The sequence below is a fragment of the Pectinophora gossypiella genome, chromosome 25, assembly GCF_024362695.1.
Source record: "Pectinophora gossypiella chromosome 25, ilPecGoss1.1, whole genome shotgun sequence".
Taxonomy (NCBI): domain Eukaryota; kingdom Metazoa; phylum Arthropoda; class Insecta; order Lepidoptera; family Gelechiidae; genus Pectinophora; species Pectinophora gossypiella.
In genome coordinates, this window is record NC_065428.1 from 9637170 (window position 1) to 9661627 (window position 24458).

Below are 24458 nucleotides of genomic sequence, written 5' to 3' on the forward strand. Positions count from 1 at the left end.
GTTTTAGTTGCACGATGTACTGTTATGTTATTTGGTAATGGACGAAGAGGAGGAGGCTCAGGTTCGGTTTAACACTTGGTGGTGATAAGTGCATGGCTTTGAATATTTTATTCGCTCGTACAAATTTCTTCGACATCTTTTTGACTTAACCTAAAACAGAATAATAACGGACGGTAAGAGTTTGAATAAAATCAAAAAGAAGTTAAGAATTGACACGCGTTGATAAACATATTTTTATAAAAAATTGCCACAATCAAAAAACGGCTACAAAACATAACGATATATTTTATAAAATAACGACGCATCACTAAAAACTCCTTTATACGATTCCAAAATTTAAGACATAAAGTGGCTCAAACCGATAAAGTTTCACTTTACGACTAAAACATACTTAATGAAACTTACCTTTACTTTTTGCAATAAAGTGACGCATCTCAAAATCCGCCAGCTTAACACACGCGTGCACTCACTCACGGTTGGCGGACAACTGAATTGGTCGGTTTTGATTTGAAGCGACGAAAGTAATTTGCGACGAAATAAAGAGACCGAACTAGCGTCTCTTTACTCACACTATGAAATACGACATTTTAATCTTGTAGGGTTATGAATTATGCTTTAAAATGTCGTTTTAATGCAAAAACACATATACTATAAATTTTGAGTTAAGCCAGTTTAGTTCTAAAGGTGCGATGTTATGAGGACTTTCTAAACAAAGTGTAGTTTTTGGACAGTAGTCCCTTGCTAGTTCGTGTGGTAGTCGTCTCCTTCTAGGATTAATATCAGCTGCTGTCTTAAACAAATGTCCATGCTTTTTAACAAATTTAAATACCTCCAGTATATACATACAAGGGACTGTCAAAATTCGTAAGCTTACAAACAGCGGACGACACGAAATATAAGGTGCTTTGTTACAGATGGCTCTAATACACTGTTTTTGAGCTACAAGTGCTCTCTTGTTATCTTTGCCATTGCCCCATAGCAGGAGTCCGTAATTGAGAATTGAGGCAACATACCCGTAGTAAGCCTGTTGTGTAACTCTTTGTGAAGTTAGTCTAGACAGTCTTCTTAGGACGTAAACAAATTTACTTAGCTTATCACTAACTTTTTCTATTTGGTTATCAAAATTGAGTTTACTATTAATGTCTATGCCTAAAAATTTCACATTATCTACTTTTTCTAGTGTAATTCCATTGTAATTTAAATTAAGGTTTATTTCTTTACGTCCTTTTACATTAAATTGTATATATTTGGATTTATTTAGATTTAGACAGAGATTATTAGTGTCAAGCCATTCAACTACAGATTTAATAGTGTTGTTAATATCATCTTCATAAATATTTATATTATCCGGATTACTTTTTATAATTATTGATAAATCATCAGCGAACATAATACATGCATGTCTTGTAATGCATGTCTTGTAAAACCAGTTGGTAGATGAAAAAAGATTAAGTATGGCTTTATTACTACACCGGCTATGAATGGTCTCACGATGAATCTTGTCACACCGTACTGTAATCGACTTTTTAATGAACTCGGTCTTTAAAAAAGTTGGAAAAGATTATGCCAATCAACTGTTTTCTTGACCAGATTTATTATAGACTAGCGACCCGCCCCGGCTTCGCTCGGGTGCAATGCTGAGGAAAAAATGAAATTATTTACGACATTACACTAAAAACCTCAAAAATAACAGTATTTCTCCACTATTTAATGGATGTTTTTATACATATAAACCTTCCTCTTGAATCACTCTATCTATTAAAAAAACCCGCATCATAATCCGGTGCGTAGTTTTAAAGATTTAAGTGTACATAGGGATATAGGGACAGAAAAAGCGACTTTGTAATATACTATGTAGTGATTTGCCGCTCGGCCGGACAAATGCAGAGCGCTGAGACCTCTCACCCGGTACAAAATTTAAGCCAACAGCCCTGAGGGTGCCCAGGTGAGCGCGAAACTCGACTCAGGGCGTCGTCTGAGAGGATTATGAAAGAATTAACCGACCACGTGGGGAAACCCACATTCCCGAGAAATGTATTTTCAGAGGTAAGTATGTAACCTAACCTGTATTGGGCTGGTTTTCTCTTCGCGGGTTGGAAGGTCAGAAAGGCCAGTCGCTTCTGTAAAAACCAGACCTGTCAAATCTTCAGGTTAGGTCAGGAAAACGAGATAATACTGTAGAGATTCTGCTCAAAATATAAATACCAAATGCAAGACAAAGGTAATTTACAGCCATATTTGTTCCTAAAAATTCACTTCAAAAAGAACCGTTTGTTCGTCCGCTCGCTTCGGTGTGACAGTCGCACTTACTACCGCTGGTTTCTCATTCATAATTTCGTTCTAAAACCGGTTCCATTCACAAGCTTCGCCGGTACAAGTCATGAACTTGAATCAGCAGCGAATTGGGGTCAATACGTGTGTCTTGTAGTAATATTTATAAGTTGGCTCGACCATTCATTTTAGACGGCGATGCGGCTCACCACCTATCACGTTGGTTTAACAGAAAGCTCGGTGAGGTGTGGGCACATATTTCATCTTGCGATGGATGTACCTCTGAGACTTACTTTATAAGCTAAATAGTTACTTTTTTATACTTCAGTTTTCATTCATTTTTTATAGATAATTAATGTCACGTGATTTTCCAGGATTTGTGTCCGGGTAATGGCAATAGGCTGCCACCCTATTACATAAGGATGCTCACTCCTTGAGTGTATATACAATGCACCTCTGCCTACCCCTTCGCGGATAACGGCGTGATGATGATGATGTACTTCGTTTAACAAGGTTTTCAACTAGATTCAATGTTTATAGATTTCAGTAAAGCGGCCTTTCGCGGCTCAATAATAACCCTGACACCGGGGTTGATGGGGTTGGTTCACCTCACAACCCACACGAAGTAAAGGCTTTCCGAGGAGAAGTCTATAGTTTGAACCACTCCAGTCGAAGGCTGTCAGAGGCTGTATGCAAAAAAACGCAGTGCACATCCGGTTGTAGGCATAATGAATAGTCTTCTCTTTATAACATGCAACTTTGAATCGAGTTTCAACATTCGATGATAACCAGAATCATTGAGAATTTGCTAGAACATTCCGGGCATGTCGTGAAATCCGACAGCAGGATTGTGTCATTTCGAACATCGGTACTTATTATTTCTTTTAAATTCAAACAAGTAAACCGTAGGTAAACCCACGCTTTGAACATTGAGAATAAATAAGTCGGAAGTTTGGATACGGTATTTTTGTCCGAATTGAGATGCTCCGTATAACGTGTGACCGTGTATGTATATAATTATATCACTAAAAGCTTCCGTGGTCTATTGGTTAGAGTGTTAGGCTCATTGTCGAAATCACTTTGTGAGACTGTCCTTTGTTTGGTAAGGACTTTTCAGGCTTGAATCACCTGATTGTCCGAAAAAGTAAGATGATTCCGTGCTTCGGAGGGCACGTTAAGCCGTTGGTCCCGGCTATTAGCCGTAAAAACACCTCCACCAACCCGCAGTGGAGCAGCGTGGTGGAGTATGCTCCATACCCCCTCCGGTTGATTGAGGGGAGGCCTGTGCCCAGCAGCGGGACGTATATAAGCTGTTTATGTTTTATGTATGTACCTAAATTCATTCTTCTATCTTTTGTCTTTGTTTTTGGGTACAAATGTTAACCCTTTTTATCACACCCAGACACAATTACAACCTCCACCCATTATTATTCTGATCAAAATAGAGAGAAGCGATATAGGTAGCAACATAATTCTACACATTAATGTGAACCAAATATCAAGCAATAATTATTTTTATATTATGCTTCTGCCATTACATCTTATTTTGTAATAATTATGTACCCGTTTTATAAATATTGTGCTTATTATTTGCCGTAATTGGCATTAACTATTTGGCCAGACAAGTAGGGAGTGCTGAGTGAGGGCTCACACATGGTGCGGACTCTATTGGTGGTATTAATGTAGGAAAGTGAGAAGGCTATGTAAGGATAATGAATGGGAATTTGTTTATGGTATGAAATGAGGATGGTTAATGAATGGGACGTAAGGCAGTTTTAAAAAGTAAGAAAGGAGTCTTTGGTGCGATGTCGGTCGGGTGAGATGATTATGGTTTTAATATAAGGTGTGTGTGTATAAAAAAGGAGTAAAGACATTTAAAAAATATCCGAGTTATTTCATTATCCCACATTAATAAACTAATCTCAGCTTCAAAATTGCCCTCAAAATCAGGTCAATGTGACAGTTCTTATATAAAAACAGGGACTTGAGCATGATCTTGAGGGCAGTCTCAGCTGAGATTAGTTTATTAATACCTATATCAAGTCCTTGAAACTGAAAATCTTGGCTCAAAATTATGACTACTAGCCCCATCTAGCGGTATGTTTTGAAACTACAACAAGACGCCAATACTTCATTGAACAACGTTCTCACTATCATGTTGGTAGTTATGCTTTAAAATGTACAGATGGCAGTGTAAATATTATTTCTATATCTGTTTTTAAAAGTTAGCTTTAGCATCAAAATTCGAAATTGGAACATATCTTTATTCAGTAGGGAACATAGGTAGTTACACTTTTAATCGTCATTTTTTAAATAACGAACGTCTCATCCACCCAAAACTACTGCAGCTTCTTACAACCTGTATAGCCGAGGAAATGAAGCTGTATCCGCAAATGGGTAGGCAGAGGTATAAATAAATAAATAAAGTACTTAGACACACCCACTCTTCGTCAGACATGTTTGAGTCTCATGTAAAAGGGAGAGAGCACTAATTAACCAGGAAACGAAACGAGATGTTAAATATCTACGATCCAAACATGAATTCAAACGCATAAAATCGAATTCAGTTGTTTAAAGTCGAAAGACAGAATGTCCTTTTAAAATCCATGCTTTGTTCAACTAGCTATAATATTATATCTAACGAGCCGTGGTAGTCCAGTTGGTAAAACGCTTGCCTCTCAATTTCAGGTCACGGGTTCGAATCCAGCACAGGCATAAACCAATGATAATAAAATGATAAAATAAATAATGATTGCAGAGCAGTAATATATCAATAGTAATAATAATAATAGTAATGTATATAGTAATATATCTCTGTATTTTGTGTCCCTTGTACTCAATAAAGTATTTTATCTATCTAATCTAATAAAAAGGTCGATTTTTGTTTTAATCCTAAATTATGATTGATGAATGTTGGATAGATGTAATTGATATCCCTCTTAGAAAAGACACAGTCCTGCTGTCGGATTTTACGACATTTCCGGGAAGACAAGCAGCTGAATGTTTTCTATGTTTCTTATTCGCTCCTAATTCAGCGTAGATAAAATAAAACAAAAGTCGACTCTTTTATCTTTTAACAATATCTGACTCCATTTTGATAAAACGAGGCACGAATGCCGACCGCTATTCAGCCAATTTCAATCGTTAAAAGTTTAACGAATCTGTCTTATCTTAATATCCATTCAATTCCGGTCAAAATTTAACTGCCAATATCTTTTTTAACGCACCCGCACACCCGTCGTGGAGCAGCTTGGTGGAGTATGCTCCATACCCCCTCAAATTGACTGAGGGGAGGCCTCTGCCCTGCAGTAGCGTACATAGGCTGTTTACGTTATGTTATATGTATGACTTTTTAACGATTATCAGGTTGTTAGTAACAACGTAACGAATACTGAAGCAGACCATACAGGCTACGATGCTTAGTTGATATTCAGGATTTTTCTTGCTTTTTTAAATTATTTTCCATTCTATACTTTCAGACTATGATTCTGAATTGATATCAAGGAAACTATGTTTATTTGCAAAATTTTAATGTTTTATTTTTATTTATTTTTTCAGTTCCATACCTTTGCGACAGAAAATTCCACTTGATATTAACTCAGTTTCATGGTTCCAGTCATCCCCTTCGGTATTCGTTACGGTGTCACTAACACCCATACGTACTCGTATGGCTATCTGTACGTACTTGTACCGGGTGTAAGTGACGTCATAACGAATACTGAGGGAGATGATTCAGCTCATTATTCTGAGTTAATATCAAGGGGAAATTTCCATCGCAAAAGTATTTTAATTGAACATAAAAAAACACGTGAGTTTTGCAACGGTTCACTTGATATTAAGTCAGAATCATGGGCTGAATCATCCCCCTCAGTATTCGTTATAATTCCACTAACACATACACAAATACATACATAAACTCACGCCTATTTCCCACCGGTGTAAGCAGAGACTATAGAATTCCATTTGCTTCACACACACCCACTAACAATCTGTGTATAAGTCATCAATAGAGAGCCACACTTCTAAAAAGCCTTGAAACAAGGCTCAAATTTTAAACTTTCAAAGTAAAAATAGATTTTAGCCTGTCCCCCAAAGTATATTAAGTTAAGTTTAAAAAAATCCATCATCTTTCATAGCCGTAATGTGCGTACTCTATGTTAAAAGTTACAACATAATTCAACTTAATGGTTGTACTTGGGATAAATACTTAATTTGTGCGCAGAGCTTTGGACAGAAGGACTTAGGATGTAAAATGGAGGGTTCAGTTAGTTAATATCAAAGTTTTCTGGTCTATATCTTCCGGTCAAGGTCTTTTTGCCTCATAGCCATCTCCCTAGCATTATCCCGTTTTTCACAGGGTCCGCTTACCTAACCTGAAAATTTGACAGGTCATGTTTTTTTATAGAAGCGACTGCCTGTCTAACCTTCCAACTTGCGAAGGAAATACCAGCCCAATACAGGTTATTTCACATACCTATGAAAACTGCTTTTCTCGGAATGTGGGTTTCCGCACGATGTTTTCCTTCACCGCTGAGCACGTGATAATCATTTATGATCCAAACATTAATCCAAACACATTCGACAATCATTGAACCTGCGACCTCAAATTGAGAGGCAGTTGGTAGAACAACTGGACTCCCACGGCTGGCGAACTTACGATACATTTTATCAATATAATTACCTATAAGAAAAACTAATGTGTTATTAAAACATTTTATTTCAAAGCAACTCAACCTAGTTCATACTTAACACCAAAAGTTATTTATAAATTTAATAAATATTATAATTATATGTATAAGCATCACATGTAAAGATAGTTCTTCACGATTGAAAAAAATAAATCCTTCTCAAATCAGCGTATAATAATCTCACCTTTACATCCATAATACATCTAGACAGCAGTCCACCATCAGTCCAGTCCAGTGTGTAGCAACACAGACAACAGTGGCCCAAAGTCACTAACACGCGCACCATGCTTGGATATTTGGTAAAATCGTACACTATAAAAAGTTTGAGCAGGATAGCAATAGTTTTCGATTATCACAGTCACAGAGTTCACAATGCACGACTAAACTACATAATATAATCGTCGAGGGTGTGAAACGAACAAACGAACGCGAACATAGCGCGTATAGAAGACAAGACGTCTGTCCGCGAGCGCGTCCGACGATCAACTGGCTGTGATATCGCAAGAGACGGTAGTTTGATAAAAAAATTTAGAGAGAAAAAAAAATCGTTTTGCTTACAAATAAATAAAAACAATCATGATAATATTAAGACAAACGACCTCTGTCGTTCAGTGGTGGCGCGTTGGGCTCACGATCCGGAGGTCCCGGGTTCGAATCCCGATGGAGACAACACAAATATAATTTACTGATTCCTAGTTTGGTTAGGATAATGCAGGCGGATCATCTGATTGTCCGAAAGTAAGATGGTCCGTGCCTCGGAGGGCACGTTAACCAGCCGATCCCGGCTACTATATACTTAAGTAAGATTTATTCTTCGTTTGTCCCACTGAGTTTTGTCCCACATAAAAAATTCCTATGTCGTCCCGAACAATATTCTTCCTTCGTCCCAAAATATAATTTTAAATATTTTATTCCTACTTCGTCCCATTTTGTATTCCTTATACGGCCCATGTTTTTTTTATATGCCAAACTTACTATATTGTACAATCAGCAAAAAAGGATAATTATTTTAAATATTACTCGTATTATTTTATTATAATAAAACTTAATAAATCATTTTTTTTATATTTTTAATTGTAAATATTGCCTAATTATTGTTTCTCATAGATCTGACTGTTCTGTATTTATTTAAAATTATTATAATATAACATTTCTGTGATTTTGAATGTGATACTGAATAATAAAAGTGATTTATATTTTAATGATAAGACTTGTTTTATTGGTATTTAACTTTAAAAAAATAAGTAAGTAAGTATTCTTTTTTGTTGACTATACCTTTAAAGTACCTACTTATAATTTGGGACGAAGCAAGACTTCGAAATTGATATGGGACGAACTAAGAATTTTTTGGAATGTGGGACAAAACTTCAGGACGAACGAGGAATAAACCTTAAGTAAGCATGTTGGCGGTAACGCCTGGTAAGTAATTACCAGGGGCCTTTGGCAGCTCAATAGTAACCCTGATGGGTTGATGAAAACGGTCATTGTTCTCACAACCCACACGAGAGAAGATAAGACCAATGTGTGATATGTTGGAAATCGCATCGCCTTCATAATAAGTATCGGGAATCCGACACCAAACCACAGGACTACACGAGATGTTTTACTTATTTATTATTTATTATCTTTGGTATTCAATACACATAGTCATAACGGGTACATGCCTAATGCGACATTATCTAAACAATATACTTCCTTCTATAATAAACTTAGAAATCTGTGTACTTACCGCATATATAACATAATGAAAACAATATCTTTTCTTTAACAATAACTAAATAATGGTGCTAATTCCTGTAAATACCATCTAATTTTATTTTAAGTTATATCTGTCATTTTCTTATCCGCCGAAAAGGAAAGGGACGGGTAATCGACAAGCATAAAATTTATGGAACACACGTCAATTTTGAGCACAAATCTAAACCAACCGTCTAAAAATTTTACATCCGTCAATAACCCGACACAGTTAAGTAGACAGCACGTCAAACGGATTGTATACCAGCGACGTATCTTTTGATTCGCCCGGGTTTTTCATTCATTTACTCATTCTTCCTAAAATTAAGAGCTGCGAATCATCCGTCCCTTTCCTTTTCGACGAATATGAAAATGACGGATATAACTTAAAATAAAATTAGGCGGTGTCTGCAGGAATCGGGGCCATTATCCTATAATTATTAAATAACTTGTAATAAATACCCTCATTGATCTGTTGCAGTTTCTTCTCCTTGTCATTTCTTCTCCTCAGCCATAACAACTTGCGAAATGACGTAAATTCAAAAATATTACATTTACCTTCAACAAGTTTATCCATGATAATTACGTTGAATAAATGATTTAAAAAAATTAAAACTTTATAAATCTATATTATGAATTTATTTATTATTATGCATATATTTATTGTTAACTTGTACTTATTTTGCACACGCAATCTTTGAATTGAATTGGAATTGTTATCTGCAGTAGTTTTAGGCGGAGGAGACGTTTGTTATGTAAAAATTGACGATTTAAAGTGTATCTATGTTACTTATTGAATAAATATATTTTTGAATTTGAATTTATCAATTATCTACTAAACATTTTGCTCAACAAAGTCTATTTTTTCGACCAAAAAAGTTACGTGCTAAAGTTTCTCTCTAAAGTGACGCTCAGTCGCTCAGTGGATTTAATAATAAATTTTAAACCTCCCTTAAGTTTAACTTTTTTCCAACTACCCCCGGCCTGTACTGAATCTCTTCTTTTTTATTTACGATCAATTTTTTCGTCGTAAAGCCTGTAAGTTGCCCCATAACCTGGGATTATGGTGTTTGATTTAGTAATTCGCTATGATATCGATTTCTTCGCCAGATTAAGGCACAAAGACTTTGTTGATTATAAAAGTCAAAATTAAGTGGAATTCCATGGTCTTTGCTTACCTTAATGGCATAGAATAAGGAATAATATGTACTACGTCAACAACAGCCTCCGTGGTCTAGTGGTTAGAGCGTTAGGCTCACGATCTGGAGGTCCGGGTTCGATTCCCGATGGGGACATTGTCCAAATCACTTTGTGAGACTGTCCTTTGTTTGGTAAGGACTTTTCAGGCTTGAATCACCTGATTGTCCGAAAAAGTAAGATGATTCCGTGCTTCGGAGGGCACGTTAAGCCGTTGGTCCCGACTATTAGCCGTAAAAACACCTCCACCAACCCGCATTGGAGCAGCGTGGTGGAGTATGCTCCATACCCCCTCCGGTTGTTTGAGGGGAGGCCTGTGCCCAGCAGTGGGACGTATATAGGCTGTTTATGTTATGTTATGTACTACGTCTCTCTCTTTATTTAAGAGCTGCGCTCTTGTCGGTGGAGTAATCGCCATTACTCCATAGATAGGGCGTGTAGAACGGTGGTTGCCCCAATCGCCTTCCGTTCCGCAGTACACCGACCAATTTCTCAATCGGTGATGTTCTAGCTAGAGCCCTAACAGAATCCATTTCCTCGGCCTCCAACCAGTACTGATACCGCTGCTGTCCGGGATCAGGGGTGCGTTTTTGAAGTAGCGGCGCCTACTCGCTACTTCACAAGATCGACATAGAACCTAAGTAGCATTTTATAGGTTAGCCCGTCCCACGTACGTATAAAACGGAAATTCTCCGCTCCCCACCAGCGGCTGAGCTAGGTTTACCTCACCCCCTCTCGGTCTTACTTTAGTCTTCAATCGTATGGCGTCAGGCGTCACACACACAGATGCGCGTGTACGAAAACGTCAATTTGTGGTGTCTGTGTAAAACGAGGTGTTTTGTATGAAGTGTCCGGTGTGTGATAATGGGAAGAAGTGTGTTTTTGCCAGTGATATCAAGTCTGAAATTTAAGGAGAAGGGAAGGAAGATTGAAGTGGGATTGCATCCAAGTTTACATCGAAACGACTGAATTTGCAAGTGTAAATAGGAATACAAAAAGAAATACTCGAAATCATGAGTTGAATCATCCCCTTCGGTATTCGTTACGATGTCACTAACAAAATGTGTACATACATGATACTATTATTACAGTACATACACAAACAGCCTATATACGTCCCACTGCTGGGCACAGGCCTCCCCTCAATCAACCGGAGGGGGTATGGAGCATACTCCACCACACTGGTCCACTGCGGATTGGTGGAGGTGTTTTTACGGCTAATAGCCGGGACCAACGGCTTAACGTACCTTCCGAAGCACGGAATCATTTTACTTTTTCGGACAATCAGGTGATTCAAGCCTGAAAAGAATAGTCTCACAAAGTGATTTCGACAATGTCTCCATCTGGAGTCGAACCCGGACCTCCAGATCCTGAGCCTAACGCTCTAACCGCTAGACTACGGAGGCTGTTAATAATATTATAGGTATTATTACAGTATATTATAATAATATTTACTTTATTAAAAAGTCCGCTTCGTCGACGGCTAAAGTTGGCGAAATCCAAGTGGAAATTAGCGATGCAGGAAAGCCTTTTTTCCACTAGACTTCCATTTGTTAATTGGATTTAAATTGCACCGGCGCTTTTTTATACCGGTACCGGTAGTGATGTTCTTTACCGGTTTTTTTATCTATTTTTGTCTCATAAACTTATAAATGCCACATCGAATCGATTCATCTAAAAAAAGCAATGTGACATTTGCGCATATAAAAGTAAATGCGCAATGCAAACAAATAAATGTCAAATAGCAATATTGCTTTCTTAGATGAATTGCGTCGATGTGGCTATTTTAACCCCCAGGAGTATATTCCAATGAGATAGTCAGTTTTACATCCATCGCAAGATGAACTAAGTACCCACACCTCACCGAGCTTTCTGTTAGACCAACGTGATAGGTGAGCCGTATCGCCGTCTATAATGTTCGAGTCAACTGGGTTAGTGGAAACTGTACTTAACATAAATAACTCATTGGTGCTAGTTTGGTACCGGGGTTGGAACCCCTGTTTCAGAAGCAAGCTGGTATGCCACAGTTATTTAGGTATTGTTTGTCTTTTATCCGTTATAGGGTGGGCAGAGTCATGTGTAATTGCATACTTACATCCACTTTTGATATAAAGTCAAACAGACAACTTAAAATTACTCCTGATAACAATGAAAAATTGAGATTGAGTAGATACTTTTCATTTGTCATCACTAATTTAAGAGCCACGCTCTTGTCGCTGTAGCCTTCTCCATGCTTCTCAACCCTGGTGTCAGGGTTACCAACGGCTTAACGTGCCTTCCTAAGCACGGATCTTTATACTTTTTAGACAATCACATGATCAGCCTGTGTTGTCCTAACCAAACTAAGGATCACAAAGTGATTTTTGCCACATGTCTCCCTACCGGGATTCGCACCCGGGACCTCCGGATCGTGAGCCCAACGCTCAACCACTGGACCACGGAGGCCATCGGAGTATATCAATTTATCTATGATCCAAACATGAATTCAAAGTCAAATTCAGTCGTATTGTGCCCGAGCCTAGATTCGACCCGGTAAAACTTTGATGTAAATAAGTCGAAGTTGTCCAAACATTTACATTAAATATTGTAGAAGTATACCAATCTTTACCCTGCATATTTAATCATCATCATTATCAATTTAAGAGCCACGCTCTTGTCGGTGCAGCATTTTCCATGCTACTTTTTTAGGGAAAAATAGGGCAGTGGTTTCCCTCTTGCCTTCCGCCCCGCAGTACTCTGTTTGACGCAAGTGGCATGGCGCCCAGAGTAGTCTATTACAAAGCCATACTAGAACTCTGAATAGTACTGACAGTTGCTGCTGTGTTAATAACAACATATAAATCGTATGCCCGATTGGGGTAGTCAGAAGTACATCCATCACAAGATTGTTAGGGTTCGTAATGTTTATTTTATTAATTTAATTATTATTATTTTTTATTTTTTTAATAACAGACGGAATCAAGTCGTGAATCTGTGTCACGACTTTATTATTTTTAATTTGGAACTGGCATATTATTTCTTTTGTTTTTGTTTTGATTTCTTCTTTTTCGAACGGGAACGTTTTCCCGCCTTTTTAAAAAAGCGGTGGCGGGAATTTTGTTCAGTTGCGATAATCTGCTATGAACAGTTGGAGAGTTAACATTGTTTATGAAAATATAACATTATTCAAGAGAACTGCTGAATTGTTTGATTACGACGAGCACCTCCATACCTGAGAGCAGTAGTATTATCACAAGATGAACTAAGTATCCACACCTCACCGAGCTTTCTGTTAGACCAACGTGGTAGATATCCCAATATACGATTATTTTATTTATTATCAATAGCTCGCGTCGCATCCCTAGCATATTGCATTTTCGATTCGGCACTCCCCTCTATGAAAACTCTAAAGGGAAAAAAGGCAGGCTTTTCAAATGCATGTTTTATTTCTGAACGGGTAGGTATGTTTTCGCTTGGACTGATTTTGAATCAATTCTAAGTATGTCATACATAGACATAAACATAACATAAACTGCCTATATACGTCCCACTGCTGGGCACAGGCCTCCCCTCAATCAACCGGAGGGGGTATGGAGCATACTCCACCACGCTGCTCCACTGCGGGTTGGTGGAGGTGTTATTGCGGCTAATAGCCGGGACCAACGGCTTAACGTGCCCTCCGAAGCACGGAATCATCTTACTTTTTCGGACAATTAGGTGATTCAAGCCTGAAAAGTCCTTACCAAACAAAGGACAGTCTCACAAAGTGATTTCGACAATGTCCCCATCGGGAATCGAACCCGGAGCTCCAGATCGTGAGCCTAACGCTCTAACCACTAGACCACGGAGGCTGTTATACATAGATTAAGGATTAAATATGGACGAACTGTATCTGAATTATATAAAGTCGACAACATTCCAACTGCTGGAGGCGTCTGGGAGTGTGCAGTAGATTTTCCTGCTCCAGAATTGGGTACTTGACTGGGTCAAAGATAAATTATAAAATGCTGATCTACAAATAGAAGCCAGTTTAAGATGATCATAAATAAATAATTTTGTTTTCCGACTTATTTTAGAATTTTGTTCACGAATTATGTAACAATGAGTAATAAATTAGCAATATAATGTACCCACTTTAGGACTCTGTCGCACTAACATACTTGACATTTATTGAGACTTACAGTTCAATTTGTCAAAAAAGTTAATGTGACATGGTACCAAAGTGTATATATATTAATGCACGTGACCGTACGACGTTTGACCGCTTTTATTAATGACGTCACAGTACAGTTGAGTGTTGGGCTCACAATCCGGAGGTCCCAGGTTCGAATCCCGGTGGGCATATATCACTAAAATCACTTTGTGATCCCTAGTTTGGTTAGGACATTACAGGCTGATCACCTGATTGTCCGAAAGTAAGACGATCCGTTCTTCGGTAGACACGTTAAGCCGTTGGTATCGTGCGAATTTATTGTGCAAATTGTTTGTGGTTTAGATAGAAGTTTATTGTGTTGTGTGTTGTTTCTTCGAGGCAATGACGTCATAAATCGTCTGAAACAGACGTATAAGGCCAATGATGATGATGATGATGATTGTGTTTACGGAAATTTTTAAGCCAAATATTTTTATTAAAGAAAAAAAAGAATGTTATATAATCCAATAATAATTAAATAATAAAACACATTACGCACCTATAATATTAAAAAATAACATATGACTTGGCTGTATGGGCTATGATCCCTTTGCCTGTCATACGGACAAAATAACTAAAAAAAAATAGTAACAAATGTCACAATATCAGAACGACGAACTTCATATAAGGAAAAAGCGAAACAGAACACTACACGCAATAAAAATAAATTTTCTCGTAATTGAAGCAAGCGATGTTATTACGTAGAGCGTAAGAAATAAAGAAATTCATAACAACATCAATGTGAGTCTTTTGTACAGAGTCGTTGCAATTTTCTTATTTGGTCTTGACACTTGACATGGTTGGTGTTAGAACGGCCTCCGTGGTCCAGTGGTTGAGCGTTGTGCTCACGATCCGGAGGTCCCGGGTTCGAATCCCGGTGGGGACAAATCACAAAAATCACTTTGTGATCCCTAGTTTGGTTAGGACATTACAGATGATCACCTGAATGTCTAAAAAGTATAAAGACCTGTGTTTCGGAAGGCACGTTAAGCCGTTGGTCCCGGTTATTACTTACTGATGTACGTAGTCGTTATATGAGTCATGTAACGACTCAGTCAGGGGCCTATGGCGGCTCAGTAATAACCCTAACACCAGGGTTGATGGGGTTGGTAATTCACCTCACAATCCACATGATGGAAGAAGAAGGGTTAGTGTTTGTAATGTGCCTATTTTTGATGTAACATCATACCAACCGGCGTCTATAGTCCAGTGGCTGATCTGACTCACGATTTGGAGTTCCTAAGTTAACCTATTGCAAGCAACTTTACAAAAATGCGTACTTACAATTAATATCAGGAACATACAAAATATATTAATTACACTCTTGTCATTTATAACTCCATATAACATAACTTACTCGAGAGAGAATCGCCGCGATTTTTTGAACCCTCATAACTCAGGTTTGGATTATAGTGGATAAACTAAACTATCAGGATATGTTGCCAGCAGTGGAGTTATTAAACCTATTAAGAGTTTCAACAGCATAGCTATTATACTTTTAATTTTATTGATATGTAAAAAACCTCGATTTTGACACTCACTGACATACATACTCACTAACGAACATCATAATAATAAATTAAATTCATGTTCAGCCCTCGCGGCACGATAACCGCGCCTATGTCGCCGCGACTTATATCGTGGGCTGTACGATGTCTATTGGTCAAATAAGTCGTAGTCTAGACTGTCGGCAAAACTTATTGTCACCGCAAACTCATGTGCCACCTCAAAAACAAATGCCGGCGATGGCAAGTTTCGATTTCCAAATCCAAATATTTTTTTTATAATAGTGACAATATTTCAAGGATTACCAACATTGCCAACACTATATGTTTTCGCTATTGTTGCCAGCCATGGTTGCCATGGCTGTTTTTATAGGTACTTTTGCAAAACAATATGTGAAATGAAATCGCTCTTTGCTTTGATTGGAGGCGTCTCGATAGGTACATAGAGGGTGTTAGTGATATCGTAAAGAATACTGAGGGGGATGATTCTGAGTTAATATCAAGTGGAATTTATCGAATAGGCTAGATAAAACAAGATAATATGAATGCCATCCCAAACAGGGGGGTTAAAATGGCCAAACAATATTGCTATTTGACTTTTGCGCATATAAAAGTAAGTGCGCAATGCAAATAAATGTCAAATAGCAATGTTACTTTCTTAGATGAATTGCTTCGATGTGGCCATTTTAACCCCCAGGTCGACAACAAGCCACGTAAAAAACCAAACAATTTCATCAAACCAAATATTCGCAATACTAACAGCCGCAAAATTGTTATTAAAATTATGAAAGAAAAATAAAAATATGTTTTTCGTCCAATTCGCTTTGAAGATTTAACAAAGTGAAAAGTCGAATCATTTTGGACGCGAATAAACTAGAAAATAGTGGCATGAACCCGTTACATCACGCAGTTATACGGTTCTTTTTATCTTTTTTTTTCTACACAGTTCCAGTTTAATTGGCGCACCCTGTGACATTCGGGGATAGCATAGCGACTTTAATTTTTTGCTTGTATTTTTTTCGAATAACAAGTTCTGTTATGTTGGTAGAAGAACGACGCTTGGAATTTCATTTCGCATACGAGTTGCATGTATCTAAAATGTTGGTATTATATCGGTGCTAATTCCTATAGTCATCATCTTATTTTGTATTAAGTTATACTTACCTATAATTTTTTTATACAAATACAAATATACTTTATTGCACACAACATACAAAACAAGTTCGATGACCCGTCCCTTTCCTTTTCGACGGATAAGAAAATGACAGGTATAACTTAAAATAATAAAATTAGGTGTCTGCAGGAATCGGGGCCATTATTTAAAGAAATAACCAAATAGGGGGTATAATTTTGTACTGAAAATAGTTTATTTTTAAAACTATCGACTCTAAAATTACATAACACTTCGCACACATAACACTGCGAAGCCAAAACTTATCGCTAGATTATAATAGTAAGACTGTTGCACTGAAGACGGGTTGCCTTTAACCGCTAGACCACGGAGGCTGTTATTCAATATACTTATATTTCTGATAATTGATTTTTTTTACGAGAAAAGTGAATTTCGTTATGATACATAAATTATTTGCAGATGAGATTCTCACTATTTCGAGATGTTAACTAAAGCCTACTAATTTCAGTATATCACACTTTAATCCTTAGTGAGAGATTGGGGTGTGGTCACAGTAACCGCGAATCGCAGTCATGAGCAATATAATGTACCCATTTTAGGACGCTGTCGCACTAACATATTTGACATTTAGTGAGATTTACAGTTGTTAAAAAAGTTAATGTGACATGGTACCAAAGTGTATACATATTAATGCTCGTGACCGTACGCGACGCGAATCGTATGGCATTGAAAGTGTCGAAACAAGTGACGATTTAGAAAAAATTTCAAAAGAAAAAATTCTGACGCGGGCGGGTCTTATTAAAATACCAGATAATATTTTAAATTTGTCAGAGAACAAATTTAAAGCTCACGTGAAGCTTACTTTATGTAAAAAAGCCTATTATAAGATTAATGATTACCTAAATGATAAAAATGTCTGGTATTGAATGTGTTCCTCTAGTTATTAAATAACTTGTAATGTACCCTCATTGATTTAAAAGATGTGTTGCTGTTGCAGTTTCTTGTCATTTCTTCTCCTCAGCCATAACACCTTGCGAAATGACGTAAATTCAAAAATGTTACATTGACCTTCAACAAGTTTATCCATGATAATTACGTTGAATAAATGATTCTGATTCTGATTCTGATTCTTGAGCTCGCAGCTCTTGTCAAGCCGGGACGAGCGTGTTAACCATGACACCACCGGGTCCTCCTCCTGTCCATGCGAAATTCTTTCGATCTAAGTATCGTCATTAAGACGACGCCGGCGTCCTCTATCTACAATACTGAGTACCACCCAGCGTCGGCGGAATATTGAGTACTACTCAATATTCTACTCATCATCATCAGCCCATTAACGTCCCCACTGCTGGCGCACGGGCCTTGCCTATGGATGGATAGGGAGATCGGGCCTTAAACCATCACGCGGGCCCAGTGCGGATTGATGGTCATTAACGACTGCTAATGCAGCCGGGGCCAACGGCTTAACGTGCCTTAAGAAGCACGGAGGAGCTCGAGATGATTATTTTTTTGTGGTCACCTATCCTATGACCGGCCTTTGCGAAAGTTGCTTAACTTCAACAATCGCAGACCGAGCGCGTTTACCGCTGCGCCACCCTAGTAACCCTATTGAGCCGCCACGCCAAGATTTCTAGTTTATAATTTTTATATAAGTAAATTATATTTCTAATTATTTGTAAGTACCTACCTTATGTAATAAATCTTAACATTCATCATTGGGTCATTTTTATATTAACAATTTTTGTGTGTATTATTTTACTATGGACATTATCATGATCTGAAAATAAAGTTATTTGAATTAACTTACGTTGTCCTAAAATCGCTTCCGTCCTAACAGTGGCTGCGCCTCGACAGTGGAATTTTGTACAAAACGCCGAGTCTACGATGTATTAGTGAAATTCCTTCGAACGGGCCCACTTTCCGAAGCTTTAATGGGCTAAATATCTTGAGCCGAGATAATTCTGACTTGTAACGTTTGCAGAAGAAAAAGGTTTCTTAAAATATTTTATTTTCTCGGAAAAGCTTTATTATAATAGAAAAAACATCTTTTTCATTAATTTCAAATTTCGTACGAAAACGGTTGGTCACGCGACATTTAACCTTGAGACGTCACATTTCAACAAATATAGAAAGTGTCAAACAGTATAACTTGAAACCTGACAGATTTATGATAATGATATATATTATATTGTATAGGCTATTTGTATGTATGTTTATGTATGTGTGTATGTTTATATATATATTTATATATGTATAATGGGTGTTAGTGACATCGTAACGAATACTAAGGGGGATGATTCAGACCATGATTCTGAGTTAATATCAAGTAGAATTTTCCGTCGCAAAATTCATGATTACGTATTTTTAGTTTTTTAAAATTATTTTCAATTCTATACTTTTGCGATCGAAAATTCCACTCGATATTAACTCAGAATAATGAGCTGAATCATCCCTCTCAGAATTCGTTATGATGTTACTTACACCCCGTACAAGTACATACAGATAGCCATACAAGTAGGTATGGGTGTTAGTGACATCGTAACGAATACGGAGGGGAATGGTTCAGACCATGATTCTGAGTTGATATCAAGTGGAATTTCCTGTCGGAAAATTCATGAAAATTTTTGTTTTTTTTTTAATTATTTTTAGTTCCATAATTTGCGACGAAAAATTCCACATGATATCAACTCGGTATCATGGCCTGAATCATCCCTCAAAGTTTTCGTTACGATGTCACTAACACCCTGTATATATTTTTATATAGGTATTTTATATTATTTCGTTAGATAAGTATATATTATTTATTATTGATTGATTGTTTTTGTTAATTTTGTGATATGTGACGTCACACGAAGCTCAGTCATGGCCGCCCGTGTTTTAGGTAATACACAGATAAAAAATCGCATTCTTACTTTGTAAAAATTAAATATTTAGGAATGACCTTAATAAAAAACCTATTGGATAAATACTATATCCTACATGTTTCATATTTTATTGTAACAACTGTCAAGTAGCGCTGAGGGTACACACTTATCGCTATCGACCCACTAGGGTCGATTAATCCTTTCAATATTCTTCCTCTCAGACGACGCCCTGAGCCGAGGTTCGCGCCCAACTGGGCACCCTCAGGCCTGTTGTCTTAAACGTTGTACCGGGTGAGAACCTTCAGCGCTCCCCATTTGTCCGGCCAAGTAGTTAATGCCATCTGCGGCAAATCTACAATAAGTCACGTCAAAAAAAAGCTGAGAGCTTGTGGTCTTGAATCTCAGATCCATATTAGGACTTCGAATTAAAAATGGCTGCCAGTTGTCTTCCGATTGAATGATTGAATTTGTTTTGTATGTTGTGTGCAATTAAGTATATTTGATTTGATTTGATTGCTGTACCCTTGGGAATTTGGGGCGTTTACTTTTTGTAGTTTTAATAAGTTATTTTTATATTCACTTCTTTTCTCATGCGATGGATGTACCTTTGACTGCCCCATTGATATAAAGCCGTGAGTGTATGTTATGTTTTTTTGTCAGTCGGTACTATAGCCAAAGTATTAGTTAAGAAGATTGGCTGTAAGTCGCACCATTTCGCACAATCGATGCGATTCGGGGCGGGGTGGGGATAACTAGTCTAGGGCTGCCGTGCGCGTGCGTCCCGTGTCGATGACGGGACATGTCTCGTTATCATCGCCTTACAAATAAAAAAGAAGGAAAAAAAAGTTTATATAAAGGGACAAAACAGAACAGATAAAAACAAAACACGGAACAACACATAACTTACAATCAAAACACGTTATAAAAACAACTTACCTACACAAGAGAGTACAAATAAATAGACGGTAAACATCATTATCATCAGCCGTACGACGCCCACTGCTGGGCATAGGCCTCCCCCAAGGATCTCCACGACGATCGGTCCTGCGCTGCCCGCATCCAGCGGCTTCCCGGGACCTTCACCAGATCGTCGGTCCACCTTGTAGTGGGCCTACCCACTGAGCGTCGTCCGCCACGTGGTCGTCATTCTAGAACCTAGACAGTAAATATTAAGGCAAATTGTAATTTTGTGTATGGACTGGTCAACAATGGGGGTGGTGTCCTTTATAAAAGGGCCTCACTCATCATAAGCCGCGGCGCGAGCCACGACGCTGCTCGTATTCTGTGGACCCTGCTAAGTGAAGCACGGAAAACGTGTCTCCACAAATACAACATCGACTATTAATACATCATATAAATATATTGCAAAATAAACGAACAATTACAAAAGATACTGTCATGTACTAGCGTATATTTTAGGAGCCAATTAGTTCGCTTCTTTCGTTCGTTTTTACCTCAATGACAAGATATTTGAAAATGTAACGTAGTAACCAAAAAACCTAACAGATGTCGCTATTAACCAACGCCAATTGTCGCACACAGATGTTGTTGTGCTCTGCCTGGTGTGTAGATGGACGGTAAAAAATACAGCGACTTTGAGTTCACCACGTTATATTATGAATTAATTAGGCACACAAAAATTATACGTTTCTTACAGTTTGGTTGATTGTAGAAGAAGAAGAGAGAATAGAGAAGATGTTGCCAACACCAGTAAATAAAGATTAAGTACCAAGATGGAGTGAACGAAGAAACATGGCTTTCAGTTTCCGCTCTCGATTATTATAAGTACACAAAAAAACAATTTGTACCAAAATCTACTTTCCCTTTCAGGCTAAATACCCAGACAAAAAATTAAGGCAACAGGCCTGAGGGTGCCCAGTTGGGCGCGAACATCGGCTCAAAGCGTCGTCTGAACAAACTACGTAGGCAGCCATGTTAGTTTACTAAATATTGGACGATTGTTTTTGTTCCAAACCCCAAATAATATTCTGGTATCTGCATCCCACTAATTCTGCTCTCCAGTACATAGCAACAAACTTTAACACAAACAGACTAATATTGGTACGACCCACGGGATTCTCTTAAAATGCATAAATGTTTTTGTCATAATCTAGACACGCGGTCGCGTGTCAGCCAAGTTCAAGGAACAGAACTGGCGAGCCGCACCGTAATATTACACGAACCATTTGGAGCCACTTTTGACCCCCTCATAAATCAAAAACTATTTCACATAAACGTATCAAATTTGGCTTATATATTGAGACTAACGAGATACATATGTGTTCTAAATTTCATAAGCTTATCTCAAACGGTTATTTAGATATTAATCTCCAAAAATCCTCATTTTTATCATTGACTGACTGACTGACTGACCTATAGATCAAAATTCTAACCCAGTTCCAGATGACCTAGAGAGTTAAAATTTGGCATGCAGATAGGTATCTCACTTCTTTTGTCGTTGAAGTCAACAACCAAAGCATTTATCATTGTATTGAACTTGGCTGTCATTTCACATTTATGTTTTTGATTGGTTTTAATTATCATAATCCTTTTTGCATAACATATTTTAGTATAATAGTACTTTCCCATAATAACATCTAGGAATACTGTTTTTTTAGGTATAACTTATTTTTGGACTAATATTTGTTGGTATAAATTTGATTCGCATATAAATAGGTATCCATAATTCTTTTTTAGAATAATAGTGTTTTGTCATAACTTTTACAAGGCATAATAGTTGGTTAAGGTGAGGCGGGGTGGCCCCTGGGCCAGCCCTACGCCGCCAACATTTTTATCTTATACACAAAAAGTATACTGAATGATGACCAACAGCATAGAATAGTGTCAAAAAATATAAGAAGTCACAATCATGAACCAAATGCAGCCAAGGCAAAAGTAAGCTTCGAAAATGTTCAAAGTTGTGCCAAAACTTTTCTTATTCGGAGTATAGTTTTTATGCTTATATAATCATTATTGGGGGGCGTCGTGGAGATCCTTGGGGGAGGCCTATGCCCAGCAGTGGGCGTCATACGGCTGATGATGATATCATTATTGTCATTAATTATTATGCTTATAGTAGTTATGAGTCTCAAAATTATGCTTAAAAAGTTATGACGAATTAATTCTGTGTGTAACTAATAATAGGACAAGTAATAGTATGCCATGATAAGTTATTACATAAAATATTTATGACTAAAAATAGAAAACCACGACCCACTGCTGGGCACAGGCCTCCCCTCAATCAATAGGAGGTAGTATGGAGTGTACTCCACCACGCTGCCCCACTGTGGGTAAATAGAGGTGTTTTATTACCGACGGTAACGCGCGCTACGAAGCACTGAACCATTTTACATTTATTGTTACAATTTCTGTTCTTTTATAATTTTCTTTAAATGTTGTCAAACATTAAGATAAGCTTGTGTCACGAATCTGTGTCCAAAATCAAATATATCTATAAATGATTGTAATATTAAGATGGTAGGTAGCTGATGCCTATGGCACTGGCTTAAGTCTATTTTAGGCATCAGCTGAAATGATTACTTTGTAACTTGCTCCTTACAAATTTTGTAACTTCAAAATTGTTGTTAAATCGCTTTTTGTGGAAATAAATTATATTATTATTTTCAAACAATCAGGTGATTCAAGCCTACAATATCCTTACTAAGCAAAAGACAGTTTCACAAAGTGAGAAAAATTCTAGAATTTTCTAAAATTTGACTAGTGTAAATGTTTGTGAATACCGTTATATGAACGAATGTCAATAAACTTGGAGAATCAACAAACATGATTCTCTGAACACTATATAACTTTTGAGACGTAATTGATAATTGATCAGTTGCTTAAGAGAATGTTCAGTATTAGTCCGGATAATTTGCAAAATTAGTTTTACCGAATCAGGCCCTGCCTATCTGCTATATAACCTCTTTAATGGTAGAATTACATACAAAACAAGTAGAAATCATGATATTCAAACTTAGTCGTGCAGCAGTGTTGCAAGAGTGTCGAACCTTTTTTTAGCTAAGCTGTTATTTGCCTGGAGGGCAGCACTGATTTGTAAACCACGCCTATTGCTAATAGTGTTGCCAGAAGTAATAGTAACACCTAATATTGACCAATTCGGAAATGTAAGTACCCCCGGACACTTCATACAAAACACCTCATTTTTGCACAGTTAGAAAAACGAAAACTTTTTTATCACCTTTAGATCTATCTTTATTTAGTTATCAGAATTTCATAATTTATCTTTGACCTAGGAAACTACATATTGTCAAACTAAAATAAATAAATATGAAGGGATCAACACCTCTCCTGATTAATGATAATTAAAATTGTTAACTTAAATGTATACAAGGTGTTAGTGACGTCGTAACGAATAGTCAGGGATTCAGACCATGATTCTGAGTTAATATCATGTGGAATTTTCGTCAAATTTTGCACTGTGGGACGCCGGATTGTGGAGTTAAATAAGAGACGTGTGACTTCTAAGACGGTCGTTTATTGTCTGCCTGTTCATGTGGTATATAACAAAGAGAGATATAAAGCAAGTTTGCATATAATATAGGTGTGGTACAGAAGTACAGAACTTTATAAAAATGAACTGTATTTTGATTTCAGGAGGATTTCAATAATTGCTTGTATTGCAGTCATCCTAGACATTACAATATTATGTTTAGCGCAGTGGTATACATTACCAACACGCCCGCCGACGACGAAAAGGACAAAACCTCGATACACACTGCCTCCGAGAGTCACAAAAAATAAGAAGAGGATTGAAAACTGGCCACTTGAACATATGCCTGTGTCATACGAGAACCCGGACAAAGAACCATACTTCCTATCTACACTTGGTGTATCACTCGAAGGAACACATTGGGATCGAGACCCATTCATGCATAT

General features: G+C 37.4%; 1 protein-coding gene across 1 annotated transcript in view; it reads right to left on the reverse strand.

The window, feature by feature from the left end:
• The window catches only part of LOC126378011 (kin of IRRE-like protein 1), a 445390-nt gene extending 437971 nt beyond the window's left edge, over positions 1-7419 (reverse strand). Inside the window, exon 1 of the mRNA XM_050026033.1 lies at positions 7144-7419. The gene's annotated coding sequence lies outside the window, so the exon portion shown is untranslated. The remainder of the gene's footprint in view (positions 1-7143) is intronic.
• Positions 7420-24458: the final 17039 nt, after the last annotated feature.